We start from the raw sequence: 16,234 nt of genomic DNA, 5'->3' as shown, positions 1-16,234 counted from the left end.
CAAATTTTTCAAACGTAGAAAAACAGCAGCTTGCTTTTTCTATCGCACCATACTATAGTTAAACTTTAAAAAAACGTTCAAATTTACCGTTATCCAAAATCCGTTTTTTTTAATTTCTGATGTTGTTTTTCTTCTAGACCCCCGGTTGTGGGAGCCTGATATTTGACAGCTTTTAGACATTAACAAATAGTTCATTTCGTTATAAGAAATTTTTTTTCCATCTCCGCCCTCTCTCAAGCCATTCTCTTGAAATTTGTAAAATTTGAATTTTTGACACCTTATGTTTTCGAAACCGCAAACTTTTTCAAATTTCCATAAACGCACAATGTTAACTGTAAAATCCATGACATTAAAATATATAATTAATTTTCTTAGCTCACGCAATTAACCCTTAAAATCGAGCATTATGTTAACCCTTCTTTAAATTAATTTTTGCTTTATTTGAAAGACTGCATAAATCGTTCATCCTTAATATATGCAATCCTAGAAATATTTTCGTATATGAATGAAAATAATTTTAAGAAGGGTAGGTATACATAGATTGTTTTTAAAAGCAGTATTTTCACTTGTTGAAGGGAAAAGTACTACAATACAACTACCATTGGTTTAACCCAACATTTTTTTTTTGTAATTTTTGTTCTAATTGCGAAATCTCAAGGGTTGTCGAATTCCGGGGATTTTAACAAATTTTCACGAAATTTTTACTTATCCAAGTTTTTTTTATTATAACTTCGGTGCTAAAAACGATAGGAACTTCAAACAAAGAATTTCAGAAAGGTCCAGTAAAAGGCTTAAAATGGACATGCTGGTTAATTTTTATTATATGAACCTTCAGAATACCAAGCATTCGAACTTTAGGGAAAATCAAATTTTTCCTTTGTTTTATTTTGTCAGTTTTTTTAATCAGATAATTTGGTAAGAAATTTTTTAAAACCGTAGACTATTTTTTATATAGACTAGGTACATTAAAAAATTTGTTGTGGTACAGAAGATGTAGCTCAAAGACAATTTCTAAGTGAAGATTTTAAAAAGCTTTATTTTTCACTATTTTTGATTTTTATTGATTTTAAGCGCTCTAATTATCACCTATCATTAATTTTTGATGACAAGAGTCACTCGAAAAAACACAGTTGACATTTTTAAGAACCGTTATTTTGATAAAAAATCAGAGTTTTAATGTTTTCATTGAAATGTAACAAATAATACCAAAATTGAAACGAAATTTTATACAATTTTTTAATTTGAGAAACAAAAATTTATTATAAAAAATTTGAAATTTTTGAAAAGAAAAACTAGAATTTTGTATTAGGAAAAACAAAAAAAAAAATCTAGTAATCAAAAAAATTTTTTCGAAACTTTTCTTGGTAAAAAAAATGGTAGGTTTTTAATTTTTGCCAATTTTTGTAAGAAATGGTACCTATATGGTTTGAAATTTTTAAATGCATTTTTCTTAGATTGGGTGCAATTTAAAAATTTGAAAAAATTATTTCCGAAATCTAGACATCATTCGGCGTCTGAAGTTATTAAAATTATCCGGCTGGAGCGAATTTTTAAAGACATGCCATACAAATTTTGACATTTGTTCTAATAGAAAAAAATTTTTTTTAATAGGAAAATTTAATTTTTTTTAACAAAATGGAGTTTGTACATAATATGATATTAACATTATGAAGCTAATAAATAAATAATTTAATGGGATTATTAAATTTTAGACAAATTTCTACAAAAACTAAAATTGGTGTACGGTTGATGCAACTAAAGAGGTGTTCCAGTATAGCAAGGTTTTTAAAATATGCGATTGAATAGTGTTTGTTTTGAGGAATTAGTAAATTTTTTAGATAAGGAGTTGTTATTGTTCCAAATTTTTTGATAATGGAATATTAAAATTAATTTAATTTTAGTTTTATTAACACTTGGTTTGATTTTAATTCAATTTGTAGTTAAATAAAGCTTAAGCAGCTGGAAAAAATTCTATAAAAAAAGTTTAAGGTTTTAAAACATTTCTTACCAAATTATCTAGTTAGAAAAAACTGACAAAGGGAAAAATTTCATTTTCCTTAAAGTTCGAATGCTTGGTATTCTGAAGGTTCATAAAATAAGAATTAACCAACATGTCTATTTTAAGCCCTTACTAGACGTTTCAAAAAATGTTTGTTTGAAGTTCCTATCTTTTTCAGCATCGAAGTTATAATAGGGTGACTTGGGTATATTTAAATATACCATTTACATTACTAAGTCTTTAAGTGTTTAGAAAATAAATTTTAGCTATTTTTTTGAGTAATTTTGCTATTTATAGAAGAACTAGAAAGGCGAATATATGTAGAGTCAAAAACATGTACCACGAACAGAAGTTAAAAACTATTGTTGCTAGTTTTCAACATTGGATATTTGGACAGAAATATTTTTAACACTTATAATATCATACCTTTATTGCACGTGTACTATTCTTTCCTCCGCTAGGTTTTGAAACATTGTGTGTGACAAATTTTATTATTATTGATTTTCGGTAATTTCATAAATTTAAGCTATGTTTAACATTTTTGAAATTATTACTAAATTTCATATATTGTTAATTAAATTTAATAATTCTTTAATTATGATTTTAGAGTTGATGCTCTAATACACAGTACATTTATAAAATATTTTATTATACAGTAATACTCCGTATTGTTCGAAATTAATGGTTTACACGTACTGTATGTATTGTATTATATTTTACGTTATAAATGTGCTGTTATTATATTGATGTAATAATATACACACTTATATTATTTACATAAATATAAAGAAAAAATGCTGAAGATTTTTGTATCCGGCATTAAATCAAATATCGTTTTTGAGATCGGACAAGGAATTTAATTGTGGCAAGTTTAATTTTTATCTTAAAAAGAAGTAAGATCATAAATTTTAAATTTCGAAAATTTTACATCGAAAAAATTCTCAAACGAGAAATATCTAAATTTTAAGAAATGCAATTCAAAACTGTTGGACTATTCAAAATGTCAGCAATAAGAGTTTTAAAAACACAAGTATGTGAAAAACTCAAAAAATATGAGGATTGTCTTAATTGTCTTAATTAAAAGGTAGTAAGGACGATGGTTTTCGGGGCATATAGACCGCGGTTGTTAACTGTTTCTGAAATAAGGTTGTTGTGTGTATCAATCGAATAAAACACCGTACTGTTCATATGAAAGGATTCATTTATTAGAAAAAGTCATTATCAAATCAGGTGGAAAAAGGGTTATACAATGTATTTATATTATTTTAACCCTTTTCCCCTACATTCTATAAATTCAATTTCTTTGTAATTCTTTGCTCATACTGAATTTCAATAAGAGCCCAGAATAATGAAAAAAAATGTAGTATTATCAAGGTATTTTTGGGAAGTCAATCAAATTAAAACAAAAATTGATGGAATCTGTGAAAGTTATCAATGAAAATATTAAAAAAGTTTGAAGTAAAAATGAAAATAAACTGAAAATTTTCCTCAATTTTTCACTGATTGGAAAAACAAGTTTTTGTTTGTGCCATTTTTTTTTATGATTTGTTTTTTTTTTTTTTTGCTTTTTAATAAAAATAACGTATATAAAGGTTTCTTTCAACATGATTAAAAAGAAATCTGTGAAAAAATTTGATTTTTTTTATTTCAGAATTTTGTGCGTTTCAAGGATATTTTTTATATGTGTTTGCTATTTTCTTCTTATTTTGCATATACGTTAAGCATCAATCAAAAAAATTGTTAAAGAAAAAATAATTTTTCTCTTATGTCTTCTTGACACGACATAAAGTATATATAAATGTCATCGATTTGAATTGTCGATCTGATAGCATCTCCTTCAAAGCTTCTGAATTCTTTCGAAAAAATTCGACTTAAAGTTTTCGTATTTTTTATCATTTTTTTAGTACCAATACTTTGGTTTTTGGAATATATTATTTTTCTACATAGATTTAAGTATTGTTCGATTAAATTGCATAAAATTTGTTCACTAGCGCAAAAATATTCTACAGAACGGATATAATCGCGACACGTTTATAGTTTCTTTTAAACATTTCGGGACAAATAACTTTAATTATTTTCAATTTCAAATCTGTGAGCATAAATTGATAAAAATGAAATAAAATTCTAATTAATCTGCGCGCAGTTTAGTCCTTGTTTAAGCTAAGTGATTAGCTAAGTCAAAATTCTTATATGATTCTTAATAATAAGAATTATAGTCTGGCTGGAATGATCTGTGTTCATCTGTGGTCCTTTAAATTTGGTCTCTTTTCATTTGAAATATGTTCGCAAAATTTGAACTTAAGTACTTCGAATTAATGCATTGTTCTAACTCCATTAGAATACTTTTTTGGCGCTTTTTTTTTTTAAAGTAATATCTAGGTGAATAGTTCAACAACAATTTTAGGCAATATGTGTAATAAGCTATATTTTACGTTAAAATAATGAAAAATTAAAAAAATCAAAATTTTTTAATATTTTATTTCAAAAGAAAATCTAGGTGCAACTTTTGAGAACCCTATACGAGTTTTCTAAATTATTTTGTTGAACAAATCAACCACAACATTAAAAGATTAAATTGAAAAATGAAATTCTATTTATTCCCGGACCATAAGAAGCATATATGTATATACGTCGCCTTCGTAAATTATTTTTATACTCCTTGAACATTTATAAGCATATTTTCTATAAGGAGTACAGGCTTAAGATCTGAAATTTATCTCGAAAATTACTAAGTACGTAATTTGATAAAAAAATTTTGGAATATTCATCACCTTTCGTCAAAACTAAATCGATTCAATTTTAATGGATCCAAATTTAAAATTTTATAAAAATTCAGTTTAAGAACTCCTGTAAGTTATCCTTTAGATATTGGTATTTTAAAAACAAAATTTGGTTTTAAACAATAAAATATCGAAATAAAAGAAAACGAGGCAAAATAATTTCTATTTCCCGTTAAAGCCATAAAATTTCATTCAACTTTCACATATTTTTTTGTGTTTTCGTTTTTATTAAATTGGAAAAATTCAAACATTTTTTATTTTACATATTTTATTCTGACATTTTATACTAATGATATTTCAGTTCCACATTGGGAATTGTATAAAATTTTGGGTATTTTCTGACATTATGTGGGTTTCCTTTATATACATAGATACTATGTACGTGCGTGTTATGTACCTATAAAACGTAAATGTACATTAAAATATTGTTTTTTAGCAGGAACTCCAGAATTTAAAATTGTTAAATTTCGGAGAAGATTGGACAATTTTAACTTTAAAAATTATTTTTATTAAACAAAATTAAACTTAGTTTAAACAAAAACAGTAAATTTGTAAAGTTCTAAAATTAGGTATTATTGATCACTAGAACAATAAAAAATATGTTTAATTCCAAAAAACGATATATCACAAAGATTTTATGATTTGAATAAGAATTTCGAGATTACTTCGTTCATATAATGACGTGAATATGGTAAATTTAATGTAAAATTTTTATTTGCACTATTTGTGTTACAACATACAAAATTAAAAGCTCTCTGATAGGTTTGAATATCAAGAATGAAATGAGGCAGACGTAATAATAAGAAATTTGGTTGAAAATGTGCTAAAAATAAGCATGTTTCTTGAAAAATTTTCGGAAAGCGGGCACTATTCTAGATTTTTCTTTTCAAGCGCAACATTCATGATCGTAACTATGTGTAAGTACGACGTTGAAAATGCTGCTTTTTTCATGAAATTCTTCGAATGAGTGGTTGCGATTCATAACTTGAAACATTTCCGGTTTGCTTAACCGAAACTAGAAATTTAAATGATTAATGTAGTGTAATTTCAAATGGACCATATATATAAAAAGGCTCCATAAATCCGATATAGGAACAAGTCGTTTTCACCGCTACAGATAGTTTTCATATTTTCTGATTACGTTTTAACTTTTTAAGAAAAATTATCAGATATATTTTTAAAATTTGGTTGGCTTATTAAATTAAAACTAATAAAATTTCTTCATATTGTATTTTCAGGTGAGTGTTCTAAGGAATTCATGAATCATGATGTTTTTCTTGCAATATACATAGGTAATTTTTTTTAAATACTCCTTTTCCTTTATATAAATTAATTTTAGTGAGATCTTAAAAGTAGAAAATAATTCTGATCTACAAAAATTGTTATCATAAAGTACATACCATTTAAAGTCCCAGCTAATTTAATTTAAATTATTAAAAAACTATTATTAAAGTGCTATTCCTCAACAAGTAGTGCTGAAAACCTGATTTCTTATTTGTAGAAGAAATTTAAACTTAAAAACAATAATGTCAACATTTTAAAAAACACATGTTTTTACTTTTAGCTTAATTTTTAATTCTGAAGCATTAAATTTGAAATAAAAATCAACGAGGCATTAAAAAATTACTTATTTGCTTTCTACAAAATAATCAAGTATACGCAAACTAAGCATATACTTTTACAACTATTTAAATTGCAAAATTAGAAATTTAAGTAGATTTTTTATCACTAAAAACAAAAATTGTAAAACTTTATTATAATTTATTCTATAAAATTGTAGTGTTTGTACTATAATATTAAGGAGCGTGTTGCCCACCCCAATCCTTAATTTATGTACTTTACATAATGTATGTAGTTACAAAAAAAAAAAGAGAAAAGGATAATAAAACTTTATTCATTTTGGTATTCATCACAGAAAATAATGGCATCTTATTTTCTTTGTTTTAAGAGACTAAACTCAACGTACGCTCAGTGGTTCGCATCTGCTGTTTATGCGAAATAGCTAGTTGAATAAGTATGTAGTGATTTTATAACAACAATAACAAAAGAAAAAAGAAATAAAATTAAAAGATGTAAATTTTTAACAACAGTTGTAAGTAAATCACGAACTTTTTCCAGATCTAAAAGAACACAACTAAACAAACATAACTTTTGTTCAACTTACTTTGAACTTAATTTAGAAATTAAATAATTCTGCATGGAGTCTGCAAAGTAACAATTTTAATTTAATTTGTCTTTTTTTACTACATATTTATGAAACAATGAAGTTATTAAAATAATGTAAGACTTCTAGTATCTGACAGTTCAGGACTCTGTGCATCGCCACACTCATATTTAGTCAATTTAGTACAATAAAATATAATAGCTGCCATTTTAAAATATAATCTGGAGGTATTTAATATTAGCTTGTGAAGTAATGTGGTTGTAGCTTCTTTGAAGTTTCTAAAATTATGTAGAAACTTAGTAGCTCATTTAGATGTAGCAAAGAGTTCCAAGTAATCAGCATAAACAAAGACGTTTTTAAGTGCGAAAAATTTTTAATTCAAAATAATACAAAAAGAATTCTCATTCGGATAAAAATCTTTTGAGATAACACTATGTTAGTTTGGTTCGGTTTGCTTCTAGTTCAAAACAAATACGCAATATCCAAAGAACAGCTTTTTAAAATTCTGACAGAGAGAATGGTTTTTTTTTTTAAATTCTGTACAAAACTTTACATGAATGACATTTAGTTCAAGAATTTTTAGTTGACCTCAAAGAAATTAAAATAAATTGAAAGTTTCTATCAACTAAGATCATATTAGAGGAGACTGAAAATTTCTAAAAATCTGACTTCCGTGTAAGTGTCGTAAAAATTTAAGTTAATTTTTGTTTGCCCATGATTTGTGAACATTTTGCAAAATTGTATGGGTCGCATTTGAAATTTGAAAAAATCCAGAATAGAAAGCAAGAAATTTTAGTTAAATATCTATCTAAAGTTTTCGAAAAGTCTAAAAGGTTTAGTCCCTATTTGTATATAGTTTTTTCTTATACGTGTAATTGTTTATTTGGTTGAAAAATAATATGGAATTGAGTAGATTATTTAAATTTCTAATTTTTCCAATTGGAGTGTCTACATAATACTTGAGTGGTTCTTTTTGATAGTGACCAAGCTGATAATTTCAATAGGCTTAGGTCACTTTATGATAATAGCACCCATTTATAATCTTAGTAAATAAATTGTTGCCAGCCGTACATCAAGCTAAAAATACCTATTGATTTTTACTTTCTATATCTAATGCAAATGTTTTTGTTGTAATTCGTGTTCAGTTCTATACAAATGCAATATTTTGTACATTAGAGTAGAAAAAACTAAACAACCAAACTCTCTTCTTTTTTAAAGAAAAAGCATGAATTAAAGAAAGAAACGTGATATTATAACTGAAAACTATAAATTTGGAAAAATAATTTATTTTCGAATGTTTCCGCTAGGTGATTTTAGTGTTTATTTTCTTTTAGAAGAATGTTGAAATTCTTATTATTATTTCATATTATTTCGTATGCTTTTAAACTTACCATGTGGACGTAAGAACGTATGCATGTGCGCCAGCTACCACAAAATTGTATATGTAAGGAAACATCTTTTGTATTCATTCTTTGTTCGAGAGAATTGAAGCAAACACAAAATACACGAAACGGACGAGAATTTAAAATTAAAAATGTGTTTTTAAATTTTTTCCAAGCGCATCGCATACAATAAGGGAGGCTTTATGATGAAATCAAATTTCGCATATAGAGTTTCGCTACTCTTTGCAAGGTAGCAAAAATAGCCTAGAGAAGCGTGTGGTCTGTCTTCCAGTCTGTGTGTGCGCTTTTTATACCCGTACGAACGTATGTTCAAAGGGTATACTAAATTTGCCTTACCGTTTGTAACGCTAAGAAATAATGGTCTGAGATATAAACTCAAGTGTATGCTTTTGATCAGCGTCGAATTCTGAGTCGATTTAGTTTAGTCTGTCCGTCCCAACTATAACTCAAAAACTAATCGAAATAAGTTCACCAACTTTTCACAATTAGGTTTGGTATAATTAAAGTGTTCTTGTAAACATAAAGGTCTTGTCACCTTTGTGTTTACAAGAACACTTTAGCAATGCTGTAAGTTATGTGCTGGCCACATCAGATTATTTTATTTTATTTTTGTTACAAGTGGTTTAAAAATATTTTTTATTTACTTTTAAAACATATGTACTAACACATACATACATAAACCTAACGGTTAATAATTTGAAAATAAAACCATTGAACCAAAAATAAAAATAATAAAAATTTTACGTTGAAAAGAGAAACAATGGTAGCCATTTTCATTTTACTTTGTTTCCTTTTTTTTTTGTTATTATTTTGTCATTTTCTTTTCATTTTTCTGCCATTTTTGTTTTTCCATCACTAGCACTCAGAATTTTCTTTTTGCCTGTTTCTGTTTTTGTTTTTATGAAAAAATTTTCTTTATTAGAAAAACCATTAGTTTTCCTTGTAAACAAAGAAAAAGAAATCTTGTTTATTTTTATTTTTTGTTTTGTATTTTGATTATTGTTGTTTTTATATTATTCAGTAATTCATTGCCTATCTTCTCCCACCTTCATTATGTTCATATACCAAATATCTCGTCTCATTCACGTCCATGAATATTGCATCAGTACAAAATGAATAATGTATACTTTTTTCTTTATTTTTAGAAAAAAAAGCTATAAATGAAAAATTCTGAAATGTGGTTACAAAAGAGGGGTGGGAAGAGTGCAGAATCATATTGTTTCTTTTATTTTTACTTTGAAGTAAAAATAAAAAACCTTGATCTCCTTTCTCAAGCCAGTTACTTTGTATAAATCAGTTGATTTTTTCCTTCCTTCTCTTTCCCTTAGTTTGTGTATGTGTTAGAAATGAAAGGAAAAATAATTTTCTTTTGAATTTTTTTTTTCTTCTTCTTCTTCTTATTTTATGATGAATTCTCAAAAATATTTTTTTATATTTTTCTTTGCTTTTCTTTTGTACAATTCGAAGAAGAATTACTTTTTTCGTTCGAAACAACGTGTACATAGAAGTTTGTGTGAAATTTAATGAGAGAATGATAGAAACTGACAACTTTTACGATTACCTTATGGTTTATTATAATAAATCCTTTTCTTTTCATATAACCATAAAGTTGCCTATCACCCTCTGTAGATCAATTGTGATTAATTCCGGTAATAAACTTAGAATTTTTTAGTAAAATATAAAAATATAAAACAAGAAAATATAAAACAATAGCGTATTCTTATTTTAGTGTATAAGTACCGTAATAACAGTATTATTTTCTTTAATAGAATATAAATTTTCATGCTATGTATATACATACATATATACCTCAAAGATACACATAACTTATATATGTATATAAATGAATAAATTTATGTCTGAACAATTTGGTTTACAAGTAAAATATTGTGTACAACGACATATTCTTATTCCTTTTTGTCATCATCTACATCCCTAGTAGTAAATTCTAACAACAGAATTGTTAAATTGTCATGTTTTTCAATTTATTTCGTAAATTTTTTAAATTATTTCAATAAAATTTAAATATTTAATGGAAAAGATAATGTAAATTTCTGTTTCAACTAAATTATTATTTCCCATGTCTATCTGACGAAATTTCAATATTAAATGAGAACATTGTATACCTACAAGTGAACGTTGAATTTATGTACTAGCTCCAAACGTAGGTTTTTAATCTAACAGTTAAAAGTTACCTAAAATCAAACCTATTTACCTATTACTATACTAAAATAATTCTATGTCATCATTTAATTTAAGAATAGTTGTAATTGGAATTGTAATTCCTTCAAAACTCAAAAATTTAACTCACAAAAATGTCCAAAATGTTTTGGAATATCAGATATCTAACGTTCAATATTGGGCAAATATTTACAGTCTCATCTTTTCCTCTTTCTTTTCAAAGCAATGGTGTACACTCTGCGGTGAGAAATTTCCTTGTTCGAGTAAAATCTTTGAGTTTTATTCAAAATATCCAGAAAATTTTTTCGCAATTGATTGTTTTGGCCATCAATTTTGTTTAAAATAAATTTTCCGTATCGCGGTGAATTTCTGTTTATTGTAGTTCCTTTGGTTTTGTGGTTTTATATTTTCGATTTTAAAGTCTCCTTTCCTTATGTAGATATGAAAAGTTGCTTGAAAATTGAAATTATATGTAGGAAAATCATTTATGGTGTTGCAGTCCGTTTTAGCATTTTTACATTTTCACAAGTACTCTGATTAACTTTCTCTAAGTAGTACTCATTTTCCACGAAAACACATTTTCTTTAATTCAAAATTCACTCTTCCCAAAATATCAAATAATTTTTTCTGTCTTTTTCTAGATTTATAAAAATGAGTTCACGTGATTTCTTCTTAGATTATCTGTTAATTTTCAAGTATTTTATTGAATATGTCAATCGAATTTTAGTCTTTGTTATAAAAAAATTCCTGAAGTTTTTTTTTTAAAATATTGAAATTTTCATTTTAAACTTATTTTAATTTTTTTTTTTGTCTTTTCTTATTATTCTGAAAAATTTTCCTTTTTGTTCTTCTAACAACAATAGCATTATTATATCATTTGTTTCTCGTGAGTCTATTCTCTAGAGAGGACACAATGAATTCCATGAATATTTTATAGTTCAATACAAGAAAAAATAAATTTTTAATGCGAGAATGCGTTCGTTCTTAGCATTTCATTGAAATTCTTCAACCTTACTTTAGTTTTTTCTTTCTTAGAATAATGAAAATAACTTTATATGTTCTACCTTATACTTATAAATATCTACTCTATAAATAAGGATAATAAAAAGGATATAATAAAAGCATATGTTTTCGTTAAGCTTCATGAGATTTACTTATCATGAATTTATCATGATTTTGTGTGTTCGAAATAAAACTGTACAGTAGAAAAATTCCAAATGTGAAACTTATTATTATTGAGCATATGGGAATTGAATAAAAGGTGAATTAGAAAATTAATTTTTCGATGTTAGCTAAAATAAAATACCTATGAGAAAGAACCATACAAATGAAATCTAAATAAAAGAATTTTACCTTTCTGTGAAAGAAAAAATATTTTTCAAAAATTTAAAAATAAGGAGAAATCTATGAAAGAATTCATCATTGCATGAACAGAAAAATTTGAAAAAAAAGTTTTTTATTGATTATAAAAATTGATTGTGAAATTTTGTGTAGCGCAAAATTTTTTATATCCTAAAATATAAATTAAAGAAACCAGTTATTCGGTAAAGCTTTTTTTTGAAGTTTCGCCACAGCAACCATCAATATTCATATCATACTTTTGTACTACTGCAAACAATCAATTTAAAATGAACGTTTTTTTACCAACATCAAAATAATATGGCGAATGTCAATCTTTAACAGCTTTTCATATTGGTTATGCAGAAGTGTTGACAGAGAGGAACTCGAAATAAACTAGATGTTTTTATAAACTTTCTGAATGCAGTGCTGCTGCGGGTTATGTGTTGCATTTAACTAATTTTATATTTTTCAGTCATTAACTACTTTGTTTTTGTAATTTTTTTTTTGTTGTTACTTTCCGCAAAAGTAAAGTTCGTACAGTTTAAGACAAGTTTAAAACAAAACATACAATTTTGACAATTTAAATTTCAAATCCTTCGCAATATGCCTCGCATATTTTTAACATTGTTTCATTCAAAATAATGGAGTGTAGACGCTTTTTAGTGGACACTTAAAAACCGATTTTTTCACCATAGGGAACCCAGGGTTATTTAAAATGAAAATGTTCTGCATGTCATAAGTTTTCTATGTAATTATAGTATAACAAATTTTTCGCTAGTTAAAATGCTTGCGATAAATTATTTTTTTGGAAAGGAAATCCACTCATGATTTTCCAGTCAATCTCGGAAATATTTTGGTTTTAGACCACCTATGTGCTATGTTATTGATTAGTAAATTAAAAATTATACAATGAATTTTTATTCCAACAATTTTACCAAAAATTTCGGTTATAAGTTTCACTTTGTCTGCCCATGCATCTATTTATTCTATAATATAATTTTTCCTGTCCCCTAGTTGCAAAGTTCTAAATAATAAAATTACAATTGTGAAATATTTTTAAATTTTGCATGGCCCCAATAAATTTACCAAAATTTTTAAAACTTTTTTCTTTGTGGCAGTAAATTAGTGAAGTCTGAGATTTAGCAGCTTCTTTCTATTTTTTATTTGACCAATATTTTTTTCTATATTCTCTGCCTCTATACGGTACTTACTCACTTGAGAAGAATAATTTGATTACTTCCTTAACATATTATTTAACTAATTTTTGTTCATCCCCTAAAAGTATGCATTACTTCACCAATTTTCCATTCTTAAAAGAAATCAACTTCTTTAAAAATTATTAATTTAGTCCAAATTTATTTATTCTTATATAGCCAATTCATGCTTTTCCCTTGTTTTTAACCTTCTGCATCTACTACTAAATAATTTGTCCGGAAATAATTACGTTGTTATCAAAAACAAAGATAAAGCAAAAAATAGTATGAAAATATTTATTCTAGCTATTTATAAATTTTTAAAAATTTTGTTGATAATTTTTTATCTTACACTAAGAATAATAAAACTAATGGAATAACTTAACAATAAAAAAATAAAACTTATTTTTGTCAATATTAAGAAACGAATATGAAATTATTTTTTAATTGTATGCGTTACAATTTGTTTGTTTTTTTATCAGACAAAACCTCCCATTTTGTTTTCAAATATTGGTGATTTAATAAAGAGAGAAATGATAAAACTTGTAATAGAAATTATTGTAATACTAAATAGAACGCTTTATATTTAGTAACTTCTTTTTAAGTTGAACTAATTGTAGGACGGTTCAAGTCTTATGTGATTGAATTTTATATAAACAACTTTCGAACTTTTAATTTTCTCTCGTGTTTAAGTTTTATTTTAATTTTTATTTATTCGAAAATTTTTAACGTTACTAAAGCACGTTGTTAGTTTCACATAAAATAAAGATTGGGCATAATATTATATTTTGTTTAATTTTTTATTAAAATTTTATTTGAATGAAGCAGTGCCTTGTATAGCTTTCAGAGAGCTTCAAATATCAAAAATTTCAAAAATTTTAATGATATTCAAAAGGTTTTATTAAAACACATACAATTTGTTATTTAGTACTCTAGCAATAATGTAAAAATTGAAAAAAAGTAATCAATATCTTAATAAATAAGGTTTCTGATTCGAATTCTTAGACCATACGCAAACTACGTAGGTACCTCGAAATAAAAATGATAATATTTCATACAAATACGTTTGTTGGCAAACATAATATTTTGAAGCAAAAATATAATTTTAACCATTTTGTTGTAATAATGTTACATAGGCACATCTACAATTTATCCAAACGTAATCCCCATTCAATTAGAATAAAATTACATAAAAGTTAAATATAGGAGCCATAAAATTATCACATATTGTTATTAATTAAACAAAAAATATATGAGTAATTGGCAACTCTCATTCTCAAATATTATAAAAGATATAAATTTATTTTTATTAAAATAGAAATTCATTAAAAAATGTTGATGTATTTAGTAAGTATATTTAATCAAAAATAAATTTATGAGTTGTACGTGAAGGTTCATTAATAATTTCAAATATTTTTTAACTTCATAGTTTCATAATCATAAAATAAATATAATTACGTAAAACTATAAAGTTATTTTTGAAAAATTGTATTCGAAATTCTAAAAATTCCATTGTATCTACACATATACACACATGCCTTCCTGAATTATTAATTACTCGTATAAAGTACACAAAACTGTACATGTGTATACATACATATATTTTAAGTTCTCAAAAGATTTTCTGTCACCTTATGAAATTTTAATAAATTTAATCAAAAACTTAATATTGAGGTAAACATTTTTCTAAAAATACGAAAAAATAATGACTATTGCATAATTCTTACGGTAATCACAAAAAAAAGGCAAAATACCATAGTTTTTTGTTCATCAACATTTCATATACAGTTATTTATTTACATATATGTACATGTGTACAGTTATATGTTCATACATCACGGTATGATCCTCTTGTTAACTCATTTCTGTTATTTTTTCAACAATGATGATATCACAACAGCCATTTAATCTTATGATTATCCACTTCATTTTAATAAATGCTCCTTTTGTTGTCAACTTTTTTTAACTACCGAATCTATTTTGGGTAAAAATATTATAAAGTAAAAATAAATTTAAAAAGACACAAAAAAAAAATTTAAAACTTAATAAAAACACTTTTAAAAAACTGAGGATAGTAAAAATAATTTTCTTTACAAAAGATATTTTAGTAGATTATTAATAAAAGTCTTGTTAGGTACCGGTTTTACCAGTGGTTATCTAATTTTTGTGTTTTATTTTATTTTTTTGCCCATATGGTCAATTATTATTTTTTTTTTATTTTATAAGATAATGGAGAACAAAAACGGTGATTAATTTTCAAGGACTTGTTTTTAACACCTTCAAAAAACCTATATAGCTCTCCATTAATATTTTACGCTATATACAGTTAATTAAGATTTTATTTAATTATAAAATATAAAAACGAAAAATAGAATTATGTAAATTATTCTGTTTGTATATGTGATAAATAATAAATTTTTGTGCTAAACAGTGATTAGCAAGTTGAAACCCATTAGTTTTATGTCATATCCAGTTGTAAGGTAATATGTATTTACAATCTAATATTGCTAACATATATAGGAAGTAAAAACGACTTAGGGAATATGGATAACTTTCTATATGACATGTTAGGTTTCTGAAACTCAAAGGATGTATAGTTGGAAAATCAGACTTTTATATAGAAAATCGGATATTTTGATTCCGGCATGCGAAAATAAATACAAGAAATCCTAAGATAGAAAATATAGAGAATACGATCGATTACCAAAGCAAATCTACAGGCGAAAATTTTTTTTAGTAATGTAATGAATTTTTGACTCTATTCTAAATTGTGAAGGTTATTTTTTCTGCTATCGGCCAATCACTAAACAAGCAACAATGTTTGCCTTTGAGCTACATAGGGTTTTCTCTACACGCTATCAGATTATAACGCTTGTCGGTATGTACATAACTACTACCCAGTTATTTTTTATTTTTTTTTGTACTTTTAAAATAACTTAAATTTTAATAATCAAAAAATTAATTAATAAATATCACAATTTATGTCCCATACAACCCCTTTGTTACGTCTTGTTTCCAACGTTCACTATTTTATTTTCATCATCACTGCCTCAATGAACAACTCAATTGAGTTTTTTTGTGTGTATATAACAATTGTTTTTTTTTTTTTAATATTTAAATGCAAATATTTTGTATTATTATTAATAATATATTCAAAAATAAAAAAGTTTTAA

This window comes from Condylostylus longicornis, unplaced genomic scaffold (assembly GCF_029603195.1).
Source record: "Condylostylus longicornis isolate FDR11 unplaced genomic scaffold, ASM2960319v2 ptg000018l, whole genome shotgun sequence".
In the NCBI taxonomy this organism is placed as follows: Eukaryota; Metazoa; Arthropoda; class Insecta; order Diptera; family Dolichopodidae; genus Condylostylus; species Condylostylus longicornis.
Note: the sequence above shows the minus strand (reverse complement) of the source record.